At 40.9% G+C, this 27,047-nt stretch overlaps 1 protein-coding gene and 1 long non-coding RNA gene across 3 annotated transcripts in view; one reads left to right on the top strand and one right to left on the bottom strand.

Annotated features, from left to right (window-relative positions):
• HPGDS (hematopoietic prostaglandin D synthase) overlaps nucleotides 1-12,031 on the bottom strand; it is a 30,202-nt gene extending 18,171 nt beyond the window's left edge. Inside the window, exon 1 of the mRNA XM_080369277.1 lies at nucleotides 11,959-12,031. The gene's annotated coding sequence lies outside the window, so the exon portion shown is untranslated. The remainder of the gene's footprint in view (nucleotides 1-11,958) is intronic.
• On the top strand, nucleotides 7-26,609 carry LOC308055444. 2 transcript variants are annotated; one of them, XR_013924530.1, is made up of 3 exons: nucleotides 7-2,361; nucleotides 3,889-9,615; nucleotides 19,963-26,609. It is a non-coding gene; the product is annotated as an uncharacterized lncRNA (long non-coding RNA). The 2 variants fall into 2 exon arrangements; XR_013924531.1 differs by having other exon boundaries at nucleotides 7-9,615.
• The last annotated feature ends 438 nt before the right edge of the window (nucleotides 26,610-27,047 follow it).

Genomic DNA, 27,047 nt, shown 5'->3' with positions numbered 1-27,047 from the left:
TAAAAGGAAAGACACCGTGTTGCTTCAGTTATTCGTAACGCAACTCCTTTTTACCAAAGTGCACTGTGTGTTTGTTTTTTTGAAAGAGGTGCTTGTACATTGCAAAGGGCTTATTACACTAGAGCATGATGTGTTGTACACTGCAATCATTGCATTAGTCGCCTTTTGTTCTGCATTTGTCAGCCACAATATTCAGACATGGACAGTGACAGTTAAACCTGCAGTTCCTCCTTGTGTATCTCTAGAAAGATGGCTTGATATTTTTTTCAGACATACTAAGAATTTTTATTTTTTGTTTATTTTCCTTGTGACTCCAAACTCAGGCCATTTTTATAATGTGTTTTTCAAAGTGCAGATCTAAAATCATATACTATGACAGAAGACAGTTGCTGTCTTGAGCAGCAGTTTTGTTCAAGCCTGCCCTGCTCAGCCTCTACTGATTATGGACACCTTCATCCAAGAGCAAATCATGTGAATGACCAAGCTGTTGTGATTTTTCTTGTGAACTGTTACCCTAGTTGCATAGGCAATCAATCCAAACTATTTTAGAATGAGAATTTGCTATGGAAACCAGTCAACGCTGTTGTTTTGAGAAAATCATAATAGAATTCTCAGTTTCTTGTTCAGAAACCAATAGAAAACTTGAAATTACTTTGGGTTTTTTTGTGATTTTTTGTTCCCCCCCTCACCCTTCAGTTCTAGTTAGGTATCATATAACAGGAAGGCTCCATTTGTCTGTTGATGTAATAGGCAATAAAAGAAAATACTCATGAGTTTGTACAACAAGGATGGTGCAGGACAGGTGAACAGCTAAGGCTGCTTGAAGCCAAAAGTAAATTTTTAACCTCTGCACACATGGCACCTTAGTAAGAGAGATCTGTGAGCTCAGCTGATATTTAAATGTACTGGCTAAAGGAAACTAAAACCACTATCCATCTCCTCACCCAAAGCAAAAGCTTTGCTTTGGCCTTAAAGTAGACCTTGCAGGTCACTTACAATTCTTTCATTTCCATCAGATTCAGAGTGTTAGTAATAACACATGCAACACAGATCATCTGTGCTGGGAAGGAAAGGGAATGTTTTTACTGAGGAGTGCTGCTCCATAACCTTGCAAGAGAAACAACCCCCTATTTAGTCATCTTGTCTTTGAAAACATGTGCTTGAGGGCAGATGTATCATCAGCTTTCACTTAGAGGGAGCTGCTCTTTCTTCAGAGACTGGGAAAGCTTGCCCTTAACTCATGCTGAAAAGAGCAAAATGCCTTTGCCACTTTTTCCTCAAAAGGCAAAACCATCTTCTTTCTGTCCTCAGAGTAGTGAAGGCCAAAAAAAATTCACAGCAAATGAGCACATTGGAGGCTGCTTAATTTATTGCAAAAGTTACCCGGTTACCAATGGAGATATCTCCAAGTGCTTCAAAAAAAAAAAGATACCACTATTTTTTTAAATTTATTTTCTTTAGTCAGGCAAGTGTGTTCCTTTGCACTGTATAAAAGAGGGAAGCTGCAGGCAAATTGGGTTAAATCAGGATGTAATTAGTTTTCTAGATGTATCAATTACTAGAAAATATGTTTGCTGCTTGGCAAACACAACTCGCAGACTACAGGTGTAACTCTTTCTCTCTCTAAAGAGAGAAACTTTGACAATTCCAAGTATTTCAAGCATGTTTTAGATATCTGGCAAAATATTTTTGTTTTAGCTATTATATTATAATATTATACATATATTATTATAGCTATTCTGTTTACAAATCTTGTGCCCAGATTTATTACTACTTGTGCTTTATTGTGCTTGTATAATAATACTGTCTATTATTATACTTTACTATTTATTTATGCAGGATGAGTTTGGATGGCATGTCTGGAAAGTTAACGTACAAAGAAAGGAGGAGATTGTAGCTTTGTTTTCCCCCTGTTTCCGATTTTGTGTGGTTGTTTAAGAGCAAGGAATGGCATTTTTAGAGGAGCATGTGCTATCTGAATTAGATATGACTTAGTGATTTGGGAGTAAAAGGAGAAAACCCCCCACTTGATCCTTACTTTCCTGTTTTTGGGGGGTTTTTTTGTTTGTTTTTTTTGGTTTTTTTTTTTTTTTAGAGGCAAGCGAATATGACTGATGCAGTGCCTTTGGAGAGGATAAAACCTTTTACATGCAAAACCCACAGTGACCACTTCCCTTTAGGGGTGTCTGCAGAGCTTCATCATGAACAGCAAGAGCAGCTGCAGCCAGCGCCCTGCGCTTAACGCACTGCTCTCACAAGGCTCCAGTATCTCACCTACCTCGAGCCTCCTTAGCCCTGTGTTAGCGGAGAGCTGTTGACAGCTGGAAGGCATTTAAAAGCACCAGAATAGAAGATTTTAAGGTACTGTCATGAGGAAAGCAGTAGACAACTATATATAGAGCAGGCTGGAGATGAATGAAGCATAACGCTTCTGGTGGCGAGTATTTTGGAAGAGTCTAATTCTTACTGTGGGGGAACTTTATATACAAAGACATCTATAATCAGGAGTAGCGAGATGATGTAAAGAAAAGGGAATTTTGGCTGAAGATCAGGAAGTCCTTATGGCTGTTGTAGGAGGCTGTGGAATATTTTGGTCTGTCAAGAAAATGGCGGAAACTATTGTTTGAAATGTCTAAAGCAAAGCTAAACAAATTTCTAATGAATACACTGTGAAGAGTAATCAAATATTTGCAGTGCTGATGCACATTTAAGCTTATGAATTTTTATCCATCTGTGAACAGCAAACAACCACCCTACGAGGAGTTTACCAAAACTACTTGACATTTTAAAGGCCTCTATAGCTTTATTGTAAGCATGTTTTTGTAAATGTTTGTAGATTTTATTTTTTATTTATATTTATTGTGAAATGTCAGGAGTAGTGCTTCCTAAACAATTGCAGATACATTTCTAAATGAAAGAAATTGTTGTGTTTGGAATAGCTTTTTGCCAAACATACGAAGCAAGTTGTTGGCTTTTTTCCTTATTCTCTTTGCCTCATTTTCCCAGGAATTTTGTAAAGGAATAGATGATGAGAAACAAATCAGAAAAACTTTAAAAATGTCCAAAATTATTAAATGATTGCAAAATATCTCTTTTAGGGGGGAAAAAAGTTCTATTTTGGGTCTTTCAATTCATACTTTTGTTTTGGGGGGCAGTGACAAAAGGGGAAACTATTTAACATTATTTCTTTTTTTAGGTTTAGTTATGGTTTAAAAGTACTGGAAGATGTTGGGGGGGGGGGGGGGGGGGGGAGGACCTCAGTGCCCAGACTTACAAACATTTAGCCAATTGCTTAATGTTATTACATCTGAGTTCATTGCAAAGCCAAGTGTGCATAAATGCAGGAGGGGGCTGTTTTACCTTCCCCCAATAAACCTGCCATCTAAGCAGCATTTTTTCAATTTCTAAAGTGATGAATACACAGCCAGGGCCCACCTGTGCACCTGCCCTGCCCTACTTTGACAGTGCCTGTGGAAACCTCTGCCCCAGTTTTATTGCATACAACTTTCAAGCGAAGTCAGCAAGTCAAAATTTACTAATAAATGTGCTTTAATACTTCAAAGTTGTTGACCCTCTTAGCTGATTTTCTAGCTTTCGTCTGTGGCTTTCTTAAAGCCAGCTTAACTGGCTTTAACATACCTTTAAACAGAAGATTAGTGGATCTTGTGATTAAATTCAACTTTTGGAGCCACTCAGTTTCAAAAAATCAAACAGAAAATCTGAGAGAAGGTCAAATACGTGTAAAAGTGGCAACTTCTACATTACAAGTCAAAATTCAGGTTGAGGTTACCAGTATCTCAAACATCTTGGGACAGATTTAAAATAATTTAAGACTGTCTTTATGGAGATACTGTATTATCTGATGAGTTTGGGATGTTTTTATTCCAGTTCCGACCAGGACTAAGCAATCAACTTGAAAACTTCAGGCAAGATTAAAGTGAAATAACAGATTCCAGGAAGGAATCAGCATCATTCTCTGAGAACTAAAATGCTGAATTTCAGATAGTACTAGTACAGAAAAGAAAAAGCACTGGCAGACTGGAAACGGTATGAACACACGGGGAGAATACAGAAGCAAACAATCCCAGTACCTGCAAGGTATGCAGTACTCTTGCTTTTACTAGATGATAGCGTATGTGTCCCTGCTCTGTTTTAAAGGGTAAGTCACAAGTGCATTGCCTGCATTTTGTCTGCTCAAGATGAGTTTTGGATATGCGCTCAGAGCAGGCTGCCTGTGCCAGCCTGTGTGCAGTTCTGCACACCCAGCCTGAGCCTTTGCACCATGAAACTAATCACCAAAACTCTACTGGACTTTGTAGATGAACAGTGTTTCATCTCTATTTTGGAAAATCCAGCCCTCAAAGTAATACAAGGAAATGTTCCTTTGGCTAGTAACAGACACCAAAACCTGGATGCAGATACAAAGTATGTGAATTCAGAAAAAAAAAGAAGAAAGAATGAAAAAAACCAAAAAACAAAACCCTCAAACCCACAAAAGGCAGGACTTCATTTCATTTTCTTGGATAAGGTTATTAATATTTGAGGTGACAGGCAGCAAAGAGCTTTTCCCTGAGCTGGGGGTGGACGGGGAGAAACCAGCCAAGTTGAGCCATTTGTTTGCATCAATCCAAAGTCTGAGAAAGCACCTCGTGGTGCAAAGTCCCCTTTAATTGTAGTTTGCACTGTGAAAAATTAAATTTTCCTGCCTTAAGGTTTAATTATTGTTAGAGGATTTAAAAAGCCCAACTGTTCACTCTAGCAAGCAAGTAGGATTTTGTTAAGGCTCATCTGGATATTTCTAAAAATTTGGGACTCAAACTGTCTGCCTGAAAGAGATGATGCATTGCACTGTTTGTATATTTATTTAACATCTGGGTACTTCATTAATTTAGGAGTCACTTAACAGAAAGCACCACAGCTAGCACCTGACGTGGCGCTGCCTGGCCATGGGCCTGCCATAAAGGCGAGGCTGGAGGTCTCAGCTGCCTGGTACCGTTGTCCTGGCTTGATTTGCAACCAGACCAGGACATGGTCCTTGAGAGAGCTCCATTTCATTTCCCTGTGCTAATACAACCTAGGACTGCATCTGGGAACTCGGGGCCTGTGATCGGCCACCGGGAGAGCAGGCTGGACCTGTGCTTGCTGAAGGGTGTGAGAAAGGAAGGTGCTGCCATGTCAGATGAGGAAGGAGAAAAAGTCCCCCCAAGGACTGCTGAATGATGTTTCAGTCAACAGATACCTCTGTTTATTTTATTATAAGATCAAGCAGTTATAGCAATTCAGAGTGTTTGGGTTGCTGGAGCTGATATTCTAACTTTCATTTTCACGACTTTTTAAGGTGGAAGTATAACAACAGATCAGCTTCCACTCACATAAGCCTCCAGGTATCTTTCTGCCAAGGAGCATCTTGCTAAGTGTGAAGCAGAATTTGTGCCCTCTCTAAGCAATAATCTAGTCCAAGTTGAAAAGCTTGGTGGACACTTTTTTTTTTTTCCTCAGCGCTGCTTTTAAAGCAGTTGCTATTTCTTGAAAAGCTGGTGCTGCAAAGTTGGCTTGGAAATTAGACTAGTAGGTGTGAAATAGATGTATACCAGACAGCTTAATTTGGGGTATCCTACTGGGGTGCAAGGGCACTGCAATTCCAGCCAACTCGTATATTTACTCATATATTTCTGTAATGTGCCGTGCCACGTATACATCTTGATGTTCGTATCACCAGTGTCAGCTGAACATCTTCCATTAATGGTAATGCTGGCAGTTCAGAGGGAAAAATATTCCTTCTCTTCCTTACTCCCAGTCACAAGGCCCAGTGGTGCTAATGTCAATGAGGAAACTCCAGTCAGGAAGGGAAAGGAAAGAAGCTGGCTATGTCTATGGGGTTTTTCCTTTGTATATGCAGTCAAAAGAATCTTTACACATTTAAAGGCATTTTTCCTTAGGCTATTGTCTCAGGAGTGACCTATCCAAGTATGAAGCATGGATTTTTGGTTCTGATCCTTGGGGGCTGGGGAGAGTTGTGTTACTTTATGGAGTACAAAGAAAGAGTTTTAACCAGGAAAGAGACTTACACTGCCTTATTTCACCTCAGAAACAGTAGGGATATTACATTCAGTTTTGCCTGTCTTACTTACTGTCCTTCTCGGATAGGTGAATTCCCCCACCCTGTAACTGGAGAGCAGAGTGTCAAAGCAGCTTTCTCCTTCCTCAATTTCAAAAAGTATTTTCCTGTCCAAGTGAGTCTTCCTGCCTTCATGTTTTGCATGTTCAGTTTTTGGAGGAAGGAACCAGAGAGACAAGACTTAAATAGCTCTTGTAGAAGGCAAGTAAAGAAAAGCTTTCACAGCTATAACTTTATAAAATGCATTTCACGGTTTTAGTAAGGTAAGAAAAATAGGAAATGTCTGTTTCCAGTATGTCTTCCTTTTTATTTAACCAACCTAACATAACAGTCATAAAGGTTCTGGGAAAGGTGTTCTGGGTTACCTTCTCCTGCTTGAGCAATGATGAAAAAGCAGGAGCCAACTGAAAAGCAGCCTTGCCTTGTCTGCAGGGCATGGTGCAGCTCTCCTGGTTGCCCGATCAAATCAGTTGCTGCAGGAATGCCTTATATTCTTCTCCCTCTGATGAAAAGTTACCCTCTCTAAAGACTCTCTGTGTTTATACTGTATGTCTAAATTCAGAGCTGAAATTACAAACAGAAATAGTGATGTATTGGCCCTTTTGGGGGCAAAAAGACTTTGATGGTAAAAAATCTGTCCATGCCAGCCAGAAGCAGCCACAGGGTGAGTGTTGGTCCCCTTCTGCCTCCTCGCTTGTGAGGAAGGTTGGCACTCTGCTGGTGAAGGCATTGCCTTAATCCAAGCTGTTTATCTGGATGTAAGTAACACTAAGAGAAATACCTTTTGCCTTTCCTGGAAAAAACTGAGGGGGTACGGTGTGTACCTTATGTGACATACTCCCTGAATGAGGAAGCTAATAACTTTAATAATTTGGTTAGGAAAGAGAGAGTTGAAGAATCAGGATGGTCCCCTTTTATTGCACAGCGAAAAGGAAAAATGCTCATTTTCTTTTTCTGGAGCATAAAAATCTCCTGCTTTTACGATGGAGTAATTTAAATAAAATCAGGGGTTTAAGAGAGAGTTTCACCGTTTGAAAACTAAAAATTGTAATGATTGGTTGGTTTGTCGGGTATTTTTTTGCCGAAAGATGTTCTTATTAATTCTTTTCGAGGGTGAAAGATTGGAGAATATTGGCAGATTAATGGAATACTGCAGATCTTCCATTGGAAAATTTCCACAGCAGTCTGTGTTTTGACAAAGAATAAAATGAAAAGCTTTAAGTATATCTAATTCCTGTCAGCTCTGTCTGACATAAACTCTCTTTCTGAAGAATAATAGTCTCTTTTCCTGCTCTGCCCCAATTATAGAATATAAGCATCTTCATTTGATCCCTTCTTTTTCTATGCAAGATAGCAATCTGAACCTTGGAGAGAAAAGAGAAAAAAATGTGTACACCCCTTTCTGTTTAATACACAAATAATCTGAAGTAAATGCTTTTGCAATTTGAGGTAGGGTTGAATTTTGAAATAAAAAATCCCAAATGTAATGGCTGTGGCTTGATACTTGTTATCATGATTTTTAAGATTAGATATATGCATAGCTTAAAGCACATATATATGTGGGGTGTGTGTGTGTGTGTATATATATATATATATACACACACATATATATTTCGTGGGATTTTGCATGTCTTTACCCATTGTACTGGTTATTTGCAGCCTGTGATGGAAACGAGCCTCCTAACATGAGAAGAGTTTTTAAGGCATTGCTGTGGGATTACTGAGAAGTACTAATGATACAAGTATGTTGCATGACGGGACGAGTGAAGCTCTGCTGTGTGAGTGGGGGCTTTTGAAAGCCTGATTCGTCAGTGCACAGCTTTAAAGAAGAGGCTGTGTGAGACCTTAAAGCATTTGTCTGTCCAAGGAGGCTCCAGGGTTGGTTTGCTGATGTGGGAAATCAGAGTTCTAGAGAAATCCTTCAAGAACGCTGGGGGAAAATCTTGGTGAAAGAAAGAGGATTAGAGAAATACTTATTCTGAGAAATTTTTTTTGAAGGTGAGAGTCCAGCGAGACTGGACACTGAATGGGCGGTCACTGCCAAGGCTGTTGTTGAAGGAGAACGCCAGGCTCCACTGGGTTTCTCCAAGCTGATTTCGTGGTTGCTGCCTTTCATGTGACTGCCCCTCAGACAACTGGTCAAAACAGTAAGAATTCGGGTGTTTGAAGTTTACCCCATTCATTTGAACTGAAGTGAGTGAGGGAGTGCTTGCATGTGAGCAGGTACAGGGTGGCAGAGAGGTTGTGAGGGACAGGGCTTTGCTGGGCTGCTGCTGCAGTGTGCTGCTCCTGCCAGGCTCTTTGGTTTAGGGCCTGAGCATCTGTGATGACTTTGCTCTCGGTCTGATCCTCAGTCTTTTGATTTGCAGCTACTTGGCCCCAGGTTTATGTAAATAAATTCTGAGCTTGTTTTGTGCAGCCTCCCAAGGCGTAATGAACTTCGAAGGAATAAATTGCACACTTGAGACTGCAAAATACTGGTAAATAAAATTGCAAGAGGAGAGATCGTGGGGAAAGACACAGACTAAGGAGTGGTTAGGATAATTTCTCGGGAGAGACTATTTAAGTCTTTCATTTCCTCATCAGATGTTTTAAGAATTCCCTGAAGCATTTTGTGGTAGAAAAAAAACCTAAATAATCTTAATTCTTGCCAGCACTAGTCATTCCTGTAAAATTCATGGCTTGCATCTGTCTCTAGTCTTCAGATAAATCAGCACCCCCTCTACAGTATCCCTAGGAAGCAGAGTGCAGTTGTGAGTCATGTTGCTGTGCGTTAAGTGATTTAGCTCTCCCAAGGCAGCTGCTGATTTTGCCAGGATGGTTTCATGTCCATTTCCTCAACTCTCAAGCTTGTCCAGTGCAGCAATTTGTATAACAGCTGTCTTCACCACCTAGCATCTTTCCTTGGATGTGAAAAAGTTAGCTTTGTTTCCTGTTCCAGCCACGTGTGTGTGTGTGTACAAGGGGGAGTAGAAATGCCAGATTCTTACCCCTGCTAGTCTGAACTACTTTGCTCTTCAACTGTTGCATATTGTGAATCTTCTGTACCACTTGCCAAAAATAAACAAAATTATGGGCATGAAAGAAAAAGAATTAGGTAGGTTTTTCAGCACAGTATATACTCACTTTAGCTGGCAAGGGTGAGACCAGGCAGGGTTTTATTCGCTTTGCAGTGTTCTCCAGCACCACCCACCAGGTCTCCTGGTCACAAATTCCTGGTGTCCTCCTGCTCTGCCCTGGGGTGCCTGGCACATACCACCCTGCCCAGGAGGCACCAGCACGGTGGGCTGGGGCACAGATTCCATGCATTTTCAGATATTTTGAAATTGTTTTCACAGCCAGAATGAGTCTGAAGAGATCCAGGACCTCGCTAAAGTGCTCTTGGGACATTGCCAGTCTTCTTGAGAGGAACAGCACTGGCAAGTGTGGACCTACAGCCCTGAGCAATGCCTGGCCAGAAATCTGGGGACCACCATGAGTTAGTTACAAACTGCTCGGTATGTAAAACCCTAACCTTGAGTCCCTACACTTAAGAAGAAAGTACTTTCTGAGCAGCAGTTTGCGGCTGATTTCGCCTTTGTTCATGGAAACACCAGGCAGAGTCTGGCTCTGGGGCAGTGTCCATTGCTGCAGGTTCCTTGCTCTGCCCTGGGGTACCCCGGCACAAAAAAAATGCTTGTTTACCTGAGGCATACATTTACAGGGACTGGTGTCCCACACTAGTTCTTTCCTGTTGTCAAACATCAACTAAAGATTGTGAGACAGTTCAGACCATCCTTTCTGTAGACCTTTCTTTGTTTCCCTTCTCCCTTTGCCATCTGCTACCCGAATCCAAAGCACAGTGTGTCTGTCTGGTATTGCTGAATGTCCCATTTCATGCTCATGATTTACAGAGACATTTCAGTAATGTTCTTAGTTACTTCTAAAGAGGTGCAAAATGAAGCATTTAATTTTTTTTTCCAGTTCACTGTACCTTATTATATGAGAGTTTTAGCAGATTGGCTCCAGATAAGTGAGGTTCTTCAAAGTTACAGCATTTTAAAATGTATATGTGGGATTTGGCAGATTCTTCCCCCTCCCCCCCGCCTTGGACTAGCTGGCAAAATGGTGAAAAATTCACGTGTTTGAGATTTGCAGCATATATGATAAGTCCTTGGCTGATGTGGATAAGCATATCTTTTAGTGGCATGGTATGCCACTTGCTAATCTAACAGCAGTATGTCAGTGGGTTCTAGGCAGTGTAATTACTTGCTGGTAAGATTTTGATCAAAGATATTTTGAAAGCGAGCACTATCTTCAATTACTTCTGCTTTCTAACTGCTTAGAAGCAGGTTGTGTGTGGCAGACAGCAACCAGAAATCTTAAGAGCAAACCCTTAGAGAAGCAGTGTGTTTGTCAGTGGCACAGGAATGTGCCGCACTGAAGATGACTGACTGATGTGCTTGTGTGTGCAGAAACCCAGAACTCTAAGAATTACTTTGTGTGTATTTTTGGTTTAAAATTTGGATTATTCCAGTCTTCTTTCTATCTAAATAGATTTGTGTATCTGGGTGTGCGTGCATCTGCAGAAGAGAGTAGTTCACACTACGCATGCATTTGTAGGGAGAGGTGGTTTCTATTTTGGATTAAAGAAAACAAAGTGTAAACAAAAGTAAACAAAAGACCTCTATGTCTTTTTTTTCTTTTTCCTTTTCTTTGCAAAAGTTGCAACTTTTCAGTATGAAAGTACCAGTGTTTACAAACAGTCCTAAGGAGCACAGAGTCCAGGAAAAATATTTTATAGCTACAGTTTGTTTCCTTGGATAGTTTGAAATGGGCAGGAAAGAAAGGATGGCTTTTAACAGAGGAAATGTGTGCAGGAGGATCATGCACACAGGCAAACTATGGCAGTGAGAATTTGGGGTGTGGTGTGGTGTGTGGAAATCCTGAACAGCAATTCAGAGTATCATTCTGAAGCAAAAGACAAAATCAACAGCAAAAAACCCTGTGAGTTTAATAAGGAGAAAAATGGAGCAAGTGGAGGCCGATTGCAGTAGGTTTGCCTCTATAGAATAATGCTGGGAATTAGAATGAGAGTGTGTTAATCCGTTGGTGAACTAGAAGACAGGAATTTGGAAAATGGACAGAACAGTGCACAAAAATGACCTGGAGGAATTATTTGGTACTGCTTAACATTCATCTAATTTCTCTCACATTAGCCTAGATTTGGCTTGGTTACATAAATGAATGCATATAAATCAGCGTTTACATCTAATAGCATATTGCTTTGAAATTATTTTTCACTGAAAACTCCCTGCAGAAGGCCAGGAGCTTCTCCACACCAGCCTTTTGCTGTTATGATGATCTCTCTGACATGTACCCTGATTATCAAAGTAGCTCAGCACTGATAGCACCAGGCACTGGTGAGAAATGGGGGCTTGCAACAGGCTAGTGATCTGCCTTTTTGCTTCTAGAAAAGCAGTGCATAATTTCTGAAATCTGATTGTAGCGGCGCATGTGATTGTACAGATGTTTTAAGTACAGCGGGCAGTTTAAAGATGCCTGTAAGTAGCGAAGCAGGTATATAGATGGAGTACTTGAGTTACACTTGTGTAGAGCTCATGGTTATCCCTCGCTATGCCAGTAGCACTGGTCAGAGACTCATGTTGAATAAACCGAGCAAAATTCTTAGAAATTAAATACTCTCAGTACTTAATCTACATGTAACATAATTTGATGAGACTAACCCCCATGCATCTGGTGTAACAGTAGCCCTGGGGAGGGCAGAACAGGATTAGAACAAGAAAGGGGAAAGAGAGGAGCCAGACTGAGGCAGTAAGCAAAGCCAAAACAGAACTCACGCTGGTGCAGTGATATGTGGTCCCTTCCTCAGTGCACAGGAGTCCTGAGTGCCAGCCTCAGTGGAAGAAGCTTATATATACACTGTTTATTAATATGCAAACCACTCCCCATGACAAATATGTCGTCATGCCTTTCTCTCTCTCCCCTCTCACACACAAAACAAATGCATCATTTCTTCAGATAACAAGCAAGCTTTGTGACTTTTAGGACTGCTACAGCCAATTGAGTACTAGAGTTTTTCAGCTTGTGCTCAAGGGCGAGAAGTACTTTCAAGTGCCATTTAAAAAAAATAGAATAATAGTAAACAGACACTAGGGAGCTGAGTCAGGTGATGGGTGTTTTTTTAAAATGTAAGAAGTGTCAAGCAAGCCAAGAAACATCTGTCTTTTTTTTTTATACTTCTTTGTATATAAAAAAGATTATTTCTATGTGAAGCCCTACAGCATCTGATCTAATTGTAGAACAATGCTTTAAATAGCTGAAACCTCATTAAAACAGAGGAATGAGAAACAAAAACAACCAGAGAAAGAAAATACAGGTTCCAAGCCTTTGTCATAGAGAGCGAAGCGATTTAAGATTATTTTCCTCCATTGTCAGTGAAGAAGGGGAAAGAGTACTTGAGCAAACTCTGTCTATGAGTAATGCACATTAGTATTTAGAGCTCTGCAATGTTGCTGCTTCTTATCTGTCGTGGATGTTCTGCTTTTTGGTCTGTTTCTTTTCTTTTTTCAATTCATTTGTACTTTGACCTTAACAAAGTCCATTCAGCGTTGCTGTGTTCTGCTTTCTTCTTTGTGTGAGACCAGAACACAGCAGCGTTGGAGCAAAGCTTACTAGTGCTGAAGACATAGGTGTGATGTGTATCAAACAAATCTGAATCTTTGAGGCCTCATTCACTTTGTATACATAAATTGTTATGGGTGTCCTTTTCAGGTGCAGAGCAGTGCTAACCAAAGTGCTTTCCCCTTGGATGTGCCAGATCCTTGCAGCTTGCACCATGACTCATTTGCCACAGGCTGACTCATTTCCACACAATTCATGTATTCCCATGGTATGAACAGCTGAGTTTTCAACCACCAGAAGCATTTACAACTCTCAGAAAGTTTACAGAAAATGCCAAAGTATCTTCTAATTGGGACTGGAGTAATCAGAGTTGTGAGCCAAACTGCCAAAGCTTACCTTAATGATGGCCCTTCCTTGCTTTTGGATGTGCCTTTGCTGCAGATTTATGCTTTAACATTCCTTTTCTCCAGTGTGTCAATGCAGGTGTGGTGGTTTTGATACATCCCAAAAAAGGAAGTATATAGTTTAAGTAAACCCACATTTCACCAGTTTTTAATTGCTGGTTTTACATAAAGCAGTATCTGTGGGGTATGACAGTTCCTTCAGTTGCAGAGAAGCAGATGAGATTTTTTTTTTTATTTCATCAACAGAAAGCTGAAGCAATATTTAGGGTTCTCTAAAGCTTTACTCTTGGACACAAGTAAATGGACTATGAAATAAACCTTTTTTACAAATATTTGCAAGATTTTGAGACACAGAGAGGTTTATTTTAAGTTGGAACAGAGCAGCCCGGAAACACAAGCAGTGTTGTGGGATCTAGTTCTAAACCTTCTCAAAAGGAAGCAGAAGGTAATTGTTTTCAACAGACAGCAGTTTAGTCCTACCTTGGCAAGGTCAACAATGATAATACATGGTAAAGCATTAGTAAGAACATTGTTAATTTTGCTTTTATTTTTGATGTGAGGTGGTTAATGAGTTAAAACTCTACCTTCACTCCAAGAGTTCTGTTCATCGAGTTGGTGTGAAGCACAAGCAGTTCTTTGTGCTACGACTCTGCCTCAAATGATTGAGGAGGTAGTAAAAAGCCCTTTTCCTCTTTGCCTGTATAAAATCTTTAACGTGGATCAGGGAGAAAATCTTTCCAACCTGTGGCAAAACTGCACTGGGACCAAATTTTTAGCTTCATCTTTTGAATGTGTAGCTCAGCCTTTGTTCAATGGCTCAGACGTTGTGGGCAGGCGTCATTCCCACCGCTCAGCACTGTGCTGAGCACCTTCTGGTCTGGTGGGAAGCACGGTGATACAAACAGTGGGATTTACAGAAGCTGTGCTCAGGAGTACCTGAGGTGAGTCCAGTTCTTTACAAGATCAGTAGGTGTGTTTCTTCTGAAGAAAAAGTAATTCTTCCTTTCTGCCAGGTTCTATTCAATGTGCATGTGAAAGATCAAGTAAATTCCTGCGCTTCCTAAAATGGGAAGTGATTTGTGCCTGCAAGTTTAAAATAATGAAGTTAGTAATGCGCTGAACTGATTTAACCTTAGCTCCCTCTGTTGATGGTTTCTTACAGATTAAGCTCTCCATTTCTGCTGCCCTTTCAGCCTGCAACAGCTGTTGATGGCATGAAAAATTTACTGAACCACCAGTTGTTTGCAGTCAAGCTGGGACTGTGTATCGGTTGCACAAGGCTCTCCACCTAACGTGCTTTTTGCTTCTGTGCAACTTACGGAAGCTTTAGGGCTGTGAGAACAAACTGGTCAGGATCATGATGTATGAAACGAAATGTGTGCAAGGCCTGAGTGGAAAGATCCATTCAGGTCAGACACCTTCCCCTCGGACTGTGGGATCTTCATGGCAGGATCTGCAGTGAATCACCCCATGGCTCAGTGGTTTGCATTTTGACAACTTTGCCCTTTGGTCATGGAGCAATGCCAAGTTTTCTTGCAGTTGGCCAAGACCCACGGGCAGCTTTGCGGGCATGTGTCTGGTGTTGCGTGGAGTCACCAAGTCAGTGAAAGGATGTTTTCTGTGCATTGCATACAGGGATGTGAAGACATTAACTAAATGGCATATTTTCTTTCTTGGTCAGCATGGGCACTCGCCTAGCAGTTTGAAAGCCCTGATAAATGCAGAGGAAGTCACATGGATTAAAATTAAATCCAAGATTTAGTCTGGCAGATGTCCCCTTCAGAGCATTCACAGGCTATTATGGGATGAGTACACTACAGGGCAGATCTCTTGCTCTGTGATTCCCTGTTGTGGGATCACTCTGGCTATTGACTCGTGGCCAGCCCTCCTCCACCTCTTTCCCAGTTGCTGCTCCACCTTGCAGCCCTGAGTTGACAATTAAGCAGAAGATTTTGAAACAGGACACAGCATCTCATGCTTTTGACTGTGTTCCGTTGTAAGTCTCTACAGCGAGATTTGCTTACTGTGTGTGGAAGCAGAAACATCTGCAGTAGAAGCATTTCCCGGCGGCTTGCTTTGGGAACAGCAGGCGCCCAGCTCTCCCCAAACTGAAATAGGAGTAAGTACGTGACCACACTGGGCTTTTCCCTGCTGGAAGGGAAATCCCCAGGCTTTTATGGTGAGCCAACTTTTGCACTGCACAAGACATGACCATGTTATAGAGACTGGTAGCCCGCAATTAGGGCATCTACTTGTGTGTGCAGGAGAATAAATCTACTGAAGCACTAGAAGTTTCACTATTAGTTTAAATATAGACATCACGTTCACTTTGCCATTTCCTCACCCCATCCCTGCCCTTTTATTTTTTTAATTAGTGCTACACTACTGTCACAGACTTGAGCGAATGAACACTTAGTATCAGATATAGGAAGTGAATAATGATACTTCTCATAATTTTTAAGCCCCTTATTGAGGAATATTAGGCTTATATCTAGAAACATGCAAACGGAACAAAGGTGCTTGGCCTTTTATGTTTGTCTAATAGAGGTCAGCAATTTGCCTTCTCTGTTAGCAAGCAGTAGATTCAGCCAGAGAAACACAGCTTCAGACAGACCTAATGTTTGGCAATTTCAGCTTAAGTTTACAAACAGCTTTGCTCAAAGAAGCGATGTGGTGGGGATTGAAAATACCAGGTCTTTAATTTTGGAAATATTGTCATCTTTAAACTTTTTATGGTGAATTGATGTTCTCGTTGCTTTTTTCTAATTTGAAATATAACCATTAAGAAAAATTACTTTAAAAGCACCATCTGTATGAGTAAAAGCACATTCTAACAATTGTGGCTTGCTTTGCTCATGCATATTGCATTGCTTTGTTTATGATATTTTGTAAAAAATATACAGAAAGGTCATGAATGCATTTGAAAGAAATTATCCATTCTTAATCAAATGTTCTTTCAGTGTTACTGTAGCTCTAGTAAAAGGCAATGTTTAATGATCAATGAGATCATTAAACGAGCATAATGAGATTTGCTTTTGAAGCAGAGCAGCTTAGAGAAGTAATCAACTGCAGACAAGCCTGCAATTTGGGGGTTTTGAGTTTAGCTGAGAACTTTTTTCCTCTGCTCCTGGCAGCAGGGACCTTTTGTGCATAGAAGAATGAAAAGCATCAGCTTGAAAGATTAGTCTTCAAATTGCTACATGGAGAGCAAAAGTAGTAAAAAGCAGACCATTTGACAGTTCTTCATGTTTGGAAGTGGTCTCTTGGCTTTATTCATAAGAAGTAGGAAAGTTCCTGGGTGCAAGTGGTTGCATATGAAAGACCCTGATCCAACCCCCAGTGAAGCTGGCTTAAAGGCGTGTGCTAACTTCAGCAGGCTCTTCTCTCAGGTGCTGGTTTTATACTTTAGAATTTGGGCAGGACCATAATGGGTCATTTGTTTGAAATATTTGGAATTACTTTTTTCTAGTGCATTTGCTTCAGAATTTCTTGTAAGTAACACTGAGTCCTGAGTTAGCTGGCAGACTGTTTACTTTCTATATCTTAACACCCCTGTGTACGAGAAACTGGCCAAGGTAACAGGAAAACCCAGTTACCCTATAGAATGCATTTATCCTAATAGCTTCTCCAGCTTGGCAGAGGAGCAATGACAGTCTTCCCAATTCATAGGGAATCATGTGCATACATGATATTTAAGCACAAATTCTTGATGAATTGCCAGAGGACCCATCTGTTCAGAAGATGCAGCTCAGCATAGAAACACAGAATACTGGTTCTTGCCATGTCAGCTGACGGGTGACCCGTACCTGTTTGTGGTCTCTGTACTGATGCTTATTTTCCCATTGCATCCTGCAGGAATTCCCTCGTGGAACTGAAAAAAAACCCACATGGCCAAGTCAGGCCAGTCAGCTGCTTTTCTTATTTCAATTAATGTTTTGTTTTGTCTCTGTAAAAGGGAAGTAAGAGTTAAGAAATAAATGTCTGTGTACAAGTTGCAGAAGATAAGAACACTTTGTTCCTCATTTCATGCATGTGGTCAAAGCATTGATGAAAATTGGAGATGGAGATGCTGTTGCTTATGTTTGGATAGTTAAGTCACAAGGTTTTGTCCCCTTGTGGGCTCTTGCAATTGTATCACATTGCATGAATGACTACGTAAAGGAATCAGATGTGCTGTATGAACAGGAGACTAATCTGTGATTCACAGAAGTAGGCCAATGCAATTAGTGAGATGTTAAGCCTCATAATGTAATGTAACATGTGCTGTCTGACTGATTCCATCCACATCAGTTTCAGCAGGGAAAACATTACACAAACGTGTTATTTAACAAGCAAATATCAAAAGCTTTTAAAAAAGAAGCCTTAAAAACATTAAGCTGCTTCATCTCATGAACAAGAGAACTGGATGGGCTCCCTAGGAAGCCACCAGGGAGTCCTGAGCAGTAGGACCTGGGCAGGGAAGCCACATCCCTGTTCACAGATATGCACTGAAAGGCTGAAGGAAGAGAAATTCTTCACTTCAGCCTTCTGAAATGTGAGAGTTCCCCCCAAAGTAATCTCTCCACGTCATCTTTATGATTAAAAAAATATAATAATGAATCATTCGATATCACAATCACTTTCAAGGAAACTCAAGTGGTTTAAAAACAGGGTTTAAAAACTTTGTGGTTTTTGGTTTTGGTTATTTTTTTGTGGTAGCTTCCCCCCACCCATCCCCCACCCTGACTATTGCTATGGGAGAAGTTTTCAGTTCCTGGAGGTATGTGGGTATGACCTGCCAAAGTAAGCAAGACAAAAAAAGCAGCGCCTAACCCTTAGTTTTGCTACCATGCCATAAAGCTGTAGGTGTCTTATGAAACACAAGCGAAATACTTCACCTTGCCTAAAATGCAGAATTCTACTTTTAAAGGAGCAAGCACCTCCCCCACGACTCCAGTAGTGACTTTCCAACAGCAGCTGCTCTAATCACGATAGAAACCAGTACTAGTAAATCTAATGTAAACGCACCAGAGGAAAACTTGCATTTGTTTCCAGATGACGGAACTTACCCAGTTCTGTAGCTAGCCTACATCTAGAGCTCACTGTGTCCATGGTGTTTTGGTATGCTGAAGAAGGCCAGAGGAAGCAGACATACAATATATATAAGAAAACCCTATTGAAAATATTAGGTGAGGAATGGACAGTTTACCTCAAGCACTGGATGTCTTTGATTAATGGTGAATTTTGAGGAAGAATTAACACCAAGGGGCTGAGGCGATTCTTGGAACCAATTGCAGAGACGGGAAAAAGAAATGGTGAGTCTCTTTCTGAGCACCACAAACAAAGTTGAACTCAAAAACCAGGGAAGCTTTGACTGTGGAAGTCAATAGAAAAGTAACAGAAACGAATAGAAAATTGTCTTGGATTTATAAGCAAGGAAATCATCCATTTATTCTTTTATGCTTAAGGAAAAAGGGACTCATGTGTGTTCTGCTTTTAAAGATCATGGCAAAACAAAAATAATCTTGTATTGGATTACCAGCTGTTCTCCTTTCTCCCTGGATTAAGCAATAATCGAAGTTCTCAAACATAAGTTACTCAGGTGTTCTTTGCTTTTTCCATACCCAATATAAATTCAAATTAAGTAGGTAAAAGGGATTTAGCTGACTCTGTTCTTCACCCCATTTATTTGTCTGATGGTTTCTGAAACTGCAGACAGCCAGCTCTTGCCCAAGCGCAGCTTGGTCACACAGCTTGTGTGTTTCCAGGCGAGCTGGATGCGCTGTGCATGAGCCACGTGCAGCACGTGGTGGTGCCTCTGGCTGGCCGAGCCTTGCGAGCACTTTGGCTAACGTGTGCTGCCCTGCCCTGTGGCGCAATCGCTTGGCCTCCCAGACTTTCATTCACATCCTCTTTTAGTGTGATGCTCTGGTCAGGCCTGTGGGCATGTCTTTAATGGTACTTGCTTCCAGTTGCTTGAAGCTCTGGGCGCAAAACCACAGGTAACCGGGTGCAGTAGGCAGCCGCCTTCCTGAGTTGCCCATAGAAAGCGAAGAAGCACAAAGCTAGGTGCATAGACTAAGAGGCCATTTCTAAATCTAGCCATAAATATTTTACTGCTTTATCTCTGTCTTGTGCTTATTTGCAGTTGTTGAGGCCCAGGGGCTAAATATATTAAGGCAGAATCTTTTGTTGAGTGGCTTAAAATGCAGCAGAAGGGGAAGGGAGCTAGTATTTGTTTGATGTTAGACAGGTGTAAACTGAAAAACTAATTAAAAATTAACAAGTATCAGGCATGGTTAGAATGAGAATCAGTTGTGAAAAGCTTTGCAGGGAGAGCAACAGGACTTCACACTCTTGTCTCACAACCCTGAGGAATAGAGGGATGTCTGCCCTTTCCCTTTTTCTCAGGTGCCAGACAGAATAGAATAGCCCTGCCAGCATGAAGCATGGAAGGATGATCTGGGTCAAAATGCAGTTTCCAACAGCAGCTGTGCTCTGTGTTCCTGCTCTGATAACCATGTGTAGCGGTAGTTATGAAAGTTATGAGCAAAGCCGGGAACGCTCTGTCTTTACACTATTTCTGTAGAGGCAAAATGGAAGAAATAATATATTTTCTGGCAACGTGCTCGTTTTAGCTTCGGGGAGATATTTGGAGGTACTGCTAAGTGCCTTGCATGCATTTGGGTAGACATATCCATCATCAGCAATCGTCCATAACTGTATGGTTTCCAAAGTGACAGAGATGGCTTTGAGCTAAGTGACATAGCTGGAGGGAAGTCACTTTTGGGTAAAATGATCTTATATAAAACTAATTCAATTACTTTTTTCTGTTAGTGGAAAACTATTCATCAACTTCAGTGATCTGAGCTTTAATTCATGTGAAGACCAGAGCTTGCCCTGTTAAGATTCCTGGATTTGTCGTCTTTTCTCCTCGTTAAAAAAATAATGTGAAATGCCTCCAACTTTCCAGGGATGAGACTTTCAAGGTCAGTATCGGTATTTCTATTGCCTTGCCAGAGTCAAAATACATTCCAGCTTCCAGCTGCTTACCCTTGTAGAAGTCTGAAATGATCAAGATTCCTGTTTAGTGAGTTGTTCCTAGGAGGTTCCTGGTTTTGAATGGTTGGTCCTCCATCAATCATGATTTCATTAAAATGTTTATTTCTGCCCGTCCTCTTCCTCCCAATTTTCTTTTCAAAAGATGGAGACAGCATAAGTCTGTGAGAAATATTAAGACATTCAAATGCCCACCAACCTTCACTTACTTGTTCCTGTCCTTTTTTTCCATAAACTGCAGACTTTTACAGAGTGAAAATCAGAAGGGAGCCTCCTGCTTTTGGCAGATGCTGCCATATACCTGGCTCCACACATCCAGCAAATACCGACTGTTAGGACTACATGTATTTTTCTGTTAAATTTATAGCTTGTTGTTGTTGATTTTAAAATACAGAAAGTCTTAGTGGCAAACTGCAGTGGTATTTGCACAGCAGCTTGCTCTTCATGTTTGCTGTATGTGCTAGGAGTGTTACTACCGCCCTAGTTAGAGGGTTAGACATGTAAAATTGGCACTTCACCAAAAATGTTTCTGGGTTTGGGTGCAAGTGGTATTTGAGAGTCCTTTGTTAACAGAAAGAAGCAACAACAACACCCACCACATTAAAGCACGCCATGGCAAAAGACCAGGTTCTGCTGTGTTGTAGACATTAATATTTTTGTCGTTGTCTACCGTGGAAAAGTACTTGGACATTGATGTAAAACATTTTATTTACTTGTACGTCCTTTGGACCATTCCATCCACCCTCATAAAATCATAGGAAAACATAAATTGCTTGAACTACAAGTATTTTGATGTCTTATCCAAAATATTTACTGTAATCTTCAGGCTTTCGCAACATCATCTTTATCTGTGTGTTTTTCTCAGGAAAAACAGATTTTTCCAAGAGCGTTAAGTACCTGTAAGTACAACCTGTAAGTTGTCCTTGTCTCCATGGTGGCTTTTGTTTTGTTTTGTGGGGTTTTTTACTGTTTTGATAACTAAAATAATTTCTTAACTGCCATTTCTTGTGGTTCTAACCTATTTAGCAATGTCTTACTACATGTCACATGGTTTGACATACAATGCTATTTTATACCAAGCATCAAAATGTGAATATACAGCAGCCCACAAGTAATAGAGGCTCCCCCCAGCCCTCTGTATGTTAAATGATCACTGCACTTCTGCAGTGGATTGAAACTGAGACAACATAACGTATCTGTCTGTTTTTTTTTTTTTCAGTGCTCAGCTTTTCTGCAAGTGGTGATGAAACCATCCACCCCTTCAGACAATGCACCCTTTTGTTTCCACTAATTCAGACAGCAGCAGGAAGAGAAGAAAGCAAGTTGTAACACGGGGCTTGGAGGAGCTCAATGTTGTTAGGGTGGGGTTGAATATCACATGTATGGTTGCACCAGGCTGGTTACATGCCTAAAGATAAAGCAGAGGTATTTGTCCAACTCTGAATGTTATGCTGTTAGTCCAAAAGCTTGCCTACAGGCAGCTTTCTTGCCTCTTTACTGGTCTCCTGACCTGCCTGAATGAGTGATTAGGGAGTTTTTGCTCATCCAGGTAGTCTCCGGAGTTTGTTAGAAGTCACCCAAGCCATCCTCATCTCGTTTCCATCTCAGTCTCCCTGCTGAGCTACATATAGCAAGAGCTGCTGCTTTCCCATCATGCAGCAAATACCAGTCACAAGGTCAGACAAGGCATGAGGTCTCATCTCGCAGGGTGCTGGTTGGAGCTGGAGAGATGCAGTCTACACTTGGCCAAGTGAGAGCCGGGACACTTGAGCTCTCACAGGCTGAGTGCTGTGTCCTGCACGGATCCTTGCCTGTGTACAAGCAGGCCTGAAGTCTTGGTGTACGCCTGAGAGAGACACAGACAGCACTTGCTCGGGTACCACTGTCTCTTTTCAGATGCTATTTTCCCCTTATTTTCTTTTCCTGATCACTACATTCCCCAGCACAAGATGATACTGAATCATTTCCTTCTGTGCTGAGTGTGAAAATCGTAGGGTCTCCTTAAGGGGTGAACTCTATCTTTTCACTGCAGAGTATATAATCCTGATAAATGGATTTGCTGCCTTCCAGCAGCAGAAAGCCATTACAGAATATGTTCACCACACTGAATATGGCTCTTCTTCAATACTAAAACGCTTCCTACTGAGTACTTTCTGCTTTAAAATTTCTACTTTTGTTAAGATGTCAGTAAACTTACTAAGTTCTTTTTAATTTTTCTTCTGCCCAAACTCTGCTATTACACAGACCTTCAGTAATACATTTCTGTTTTTCCTCTAAAGAAACAGAAAAATTATTGGAGAGGCGTTCTGAATTTTTTGCCAGGGTATTGAAAGAAATGACGGTAGCTGTGTTCTTGATAGTTAATATATTTTGCAAACATTTGAAAGCTGTTGAGTGAAAGTAACTGAAATTGAAGGTGTACATTCATTTAAGGAAGTTGATATAAAAAACCCAACAACATTGCTACCTGCTTACACCCTGCGCTGCTGATCTCTTACCATGAGGACAATTCTGGCCAGAAAAGAAATGAGAAGAGTCCGCAGATGATCAAATCCAGCTAGTGAGGTAAGGATCCCTCTTTTCTGAGTTGTCTGTGTAGATTTCTATCCCCAGTAGAAGCTGAAGAGTGACAATTCTCTTTCCAAGCTGAGATTAATCAGTTACCTTCTGATAGAAATCAGGAGGGGTGAGGGCTTTGAGGACACCATGTGAGACACGACGTAGTGCTCTACAATGAAAATACAGTAAGAGTTTATCTGGGAGTAGCCATATGTGCATTTGAATGTTTGGTATCAAGGGAGAATTTTGTCACCTGCAGAAGTATTTGATTTTATTTATTTGATGAGTTTGTTGATTTGGTTTCTGAGTGGCTCAGGGATGTGTTTGCACTCTTCGCAGAGGAAAAAGCTTAGTAAGGTGCACTTTCTCACAAGGTTTATTTTACATAGGTCCTTCTACTCCTAAGCAGGGAACTGAACAAAAAGCAATCCCAGGCAATGCAAGAATTCTCTCTTTTAGCACAATGAGTTGCTGGAAAGAGGATTTGCCCTTTGTATGACTTTGGCTGCAGACACTATAGCCAACCGCTAATGCTGCAGATGACATCTTTGTTCCATTGCTGAAGCTATCTCTGGCCTCATTTCCTCACATTGCCCACCAACTAGAGACTAATCAATAGAGACAATTTGCAGTTACTTGTAGCCCAATGAAAACTGCAGAATATGCAAAAAAAAGATGTTGTATGTACAAGAACATAGCAGTAATAATTTATTAGTATTGCTGCTGTGGATTATGGTGTTATTCTTAGTCATTTAGGTTGGAAGGGACCTCTTGAGATCATCTAGTTCCACTCCCCTGCTCAAGCAGAGACACCTAGAGCCAGTTATTTAGGTCCATGCCAAGTTGGGTTTTTAATGTCTCCATGACCTCTCTGGGAAACCTATTCCTGTGTTTGACAATCTTCACAGTAAAAAGTGTATTATTGTGTTCAGATGGAATTTCATGTGTTTTAATATATATGCATTGCCTCTTGTCCTGTCCATGGGCACTACTGAGCAGAGTCTGACTCCCACACCTTCACCCTCCTCCCCTTGGGTATTTATAAATATTGAAAAGATCCTTTGAGCCTTCTCTCCTCCAGGCTGAACAGCCCCAGCTCTCTCAGCCTCTCCATGTATGAAAGCTGCTGCAGTCCCTTAGTCACCTTTGTGGCCCTGGACTGCCCTCACTTCAGGAAGTCTGAATTTTTCTTCTACTGGAGTGCCCAGAACTGTGACTGCAGCTGGTGAAGGTACGCTCACCAGAACTGAGAACCTAAAACTGTTTGTGGACTTCTGGTACCCCCTGGGGAAAATTTTGCTACTTAGGTAAATTATGCTAATTTAGGACTTATTCCAGGAAGTTGATGTACAATCTCAATTTCTGTAGCACTTGATGTGAGCTCTTAGCACAAAGGAAAACACTTTTGAATCCTGCACAACAGAAACGTGAAAACAGCCTGGCCTGTTCCTGATTAAGTTAGACTTAAACCCAGTAGTGGCATCCTTGCAGTGGCCATATGCAATAACTGAGTAGAGAAGACAGATAGTGGATGTCAGAACCACTGACGTGATGCTCTACAGCTTTTATGCTATAGCTCATCTTCCCTATTGAGACACAGTCCTGAAAGTGGTCTCTTCCCTGCATTTGAAATCAGTTGACTATCCTTCTAGTCATAGGACAGGAGGGTTATTTAGCAAGTCTTGAATCACTCTTTGATTCTGAGATAGTGAAGGCAGAAGCCTGGAAGCAAGGTTTTGTGTTCTTATGAATGACATACACGAGGAAATGTAATTCTCAGCTTATGAGTACTATGTGCAATCAACCTAACTTACAGAAGTTTATGAGAGTGCTGTTGTAGGTAGATTCGCCAGAAGAAATTTTTTACTTAATTTGTAGAGATGGGTATCTCAAGCAAAGAGAATAAAGACTGCTGAATAAGTAATCCAGCTGTATTAGACTTCTACGCCTCAGAGAAAAATTGGAAATTGATATTTAAATAAAAATGTCTCCTAGCAGCACACAGTTTAAATAAAAAAAAAATATGAAATCCCTCACCACGTCAATGGAAACTATTTGTAATCTGGTGAGGCCAAGTGTTTACCTGTAATATGCACATCCTCATTCCAGAAGAGTAATAGTTTTCATCTTCTAGAAGCTAAAGGACTTATTACATTGGCTTATCTAGTCTCAGGTGTTCAGAGTGCGACTCATTCTTTCAGACACCATTTTCTAATGCTTTCCAGCTGGCATTTACTACTTTTTTTATCATGAAAGTTTTGCTGCTTTTCTGCTCTGGGAGCCCATGGGATAGGTAGGGCTCTACTCAACATGCTGAATATGTTAAGCCCCTTGGAGAGTCAGAAGAGAGGCTGTATGTGAGCTGGTGGAACGTGTCCTTTGAAGGCAGGCTCCCTAGCAGCAGTTAAGCATTGCAGGGGGCTCGTCCCCTTCACAGGGGCATATCTGCCACGCGACGTGGTCTTCCTCATGTGACCTCAACTTCTGCCCTTGGGGTTTTCATTAGTTGGACAAATTTGATTAAGGTAATTTCTCAGCAGTTAAGCAATGCAGGTAAGTGCAGCTGTTCACACTTTGTACTGGGAAAGGAGGACAGAACAGTAGTGAAGAAGCTTCAAGAAATATAACATCTGTGTAAGGGTCACTTTCCAGGAATGAACAGAAATGAGACCCCGACCAGCGGGCATGGACCTAGCAGGGAGGGTGTGAAGCACTGAGGGCTTCAGCTGCCTCTGTGTAAAAGACAGAGGAACACCTAAAATGTAAGACGCTTTAAGCTGGTTTGAGATTAGTGTTTCTGCCTTAAACACTTGTGTTCTGGGCGAACATCACTTAACTTATTGAACGTCCTCCAGTCACTTGTAATTTCAGTCATTCCCCTGCATTGCCAGTAGGGTACTTGCCAAACTGACGTCAAGTCTGCGGTGTGGTTCATGTTGACAGGCATGAGATATCCTGCCTGAGAAAGGCAGTGGACTGCCTTTGTTGGGTGTCCCAGAGTGGTCAGACATGCCCTGTTACACACCCAGAGCTTTAGGACTCCAGAAAAGGGTATGTGCATTTACAGATAATTCAGCTGTCAAAATCTCCCATGATATTGATTAAATGAAATAAAAGTGTAGGAGGAGACCTAAATCAGCTTCTGATTAATGGGGCAAAAAATTATGTCTGTAGGCAGCAAGCTATTCAATATCTGCCTTTTGTAAGATCTGGTGGATGTCCTTTGAAAAAATCAGTGATGGTCAGTGTCAGAAGCAGGATACTGTGCTGGGTGAAACTCGGCTCTTGGCTGTGACTTGCATGGATGGCTTCAGTATGAATAAAGAATGATTTCAGAAGAGCTGCAAGACAGGGTTATATCGATTATTGATGCCTCAAAAGTAGGGCAGGGTTAAAGTAATGTCATTGTGCCACTTCTAAAGAAAATTTGTAAATCACAGGAGAGAACACAACAGATTATTGACAAATAAGCTTAAGGAACAATGGATAAAACTACACTGTATAATTTAAATCCAAGGTAAAAAAAAATATCCAATATTTGTTATAGAAGTACTTAGGAAAGCTAAGGTGAAATGCTCTTTGGAACATGTGCATGGCAACTGGGACAAAAGTTAAGATAAAATCAACCAGAAATACAGTCTTCCCCCACACCCATTACAATGACTGTCTGCAATAGAAAAGATATATGCACTTTTTTGCATGGTTGAAGCTTAGCAAACTCTTTCTTTTATTGCTAATGTTAGAATCCTCTGTCTGAGATGAATGTTTCTAGTTATATATTCAAGGAAGTGCATCATGGCCAAGTGCTTTACTGAATCTGGATGTAAATGAAAATATAAATAACTTCATTAAAAATAAACTTAATTTGGAAATTCATGCTTGAGTGAAGGATCCTATTTTCCATAAACATCCATTCAAATTTCCAAGTTGCTTGGAAAATAAAAAAAATTATTGCAAAGCAACAAAAGAGTCTCATTGTGGCTTACATTTTTCACAGGTCCAGCATGTTGTAATGTCTGTACTAATTAACTTGGTGTTCCATGCTTAGTTTCAGCTTCTGAAATACCTTGCTGCACTGAAGATGTTTCAGCTTTCGGCTCTATGCAGGTTGAGCTCTTCTGCGGGGAAGTGAGTGTGAGTGCACTGGCAAAAGGTGATGCTGAGGATGGATTTGTGAACGGCACTTCTCTCCTTGTCAAAGGCTGGGAAGCCTCTGTGAAAGCAGAGCTTTCAGGCATGCAGGAAATGCCCCCTGGCTGGTACAATTGATCACACCACTTTAGATCATCAAGTGAACTCATTCA

Source organism: Falco punctatus (genome assembly GCF_963210335.1).
Source record: "Falco punctatus genome assembly, chromosome: 1".
NCBI classification, from domain to species: domain Eukaryota; kingdom Metazoa; phylum Chordata; class Aves; order Falconiformes; family Falconidae; genus Falco; species Falco punctatus.
The sequence above is the reverse complement of the archived record's forward strand: the minus strand, read 5'-3'. Positions and strand labels throughout refer to the sequence as shown.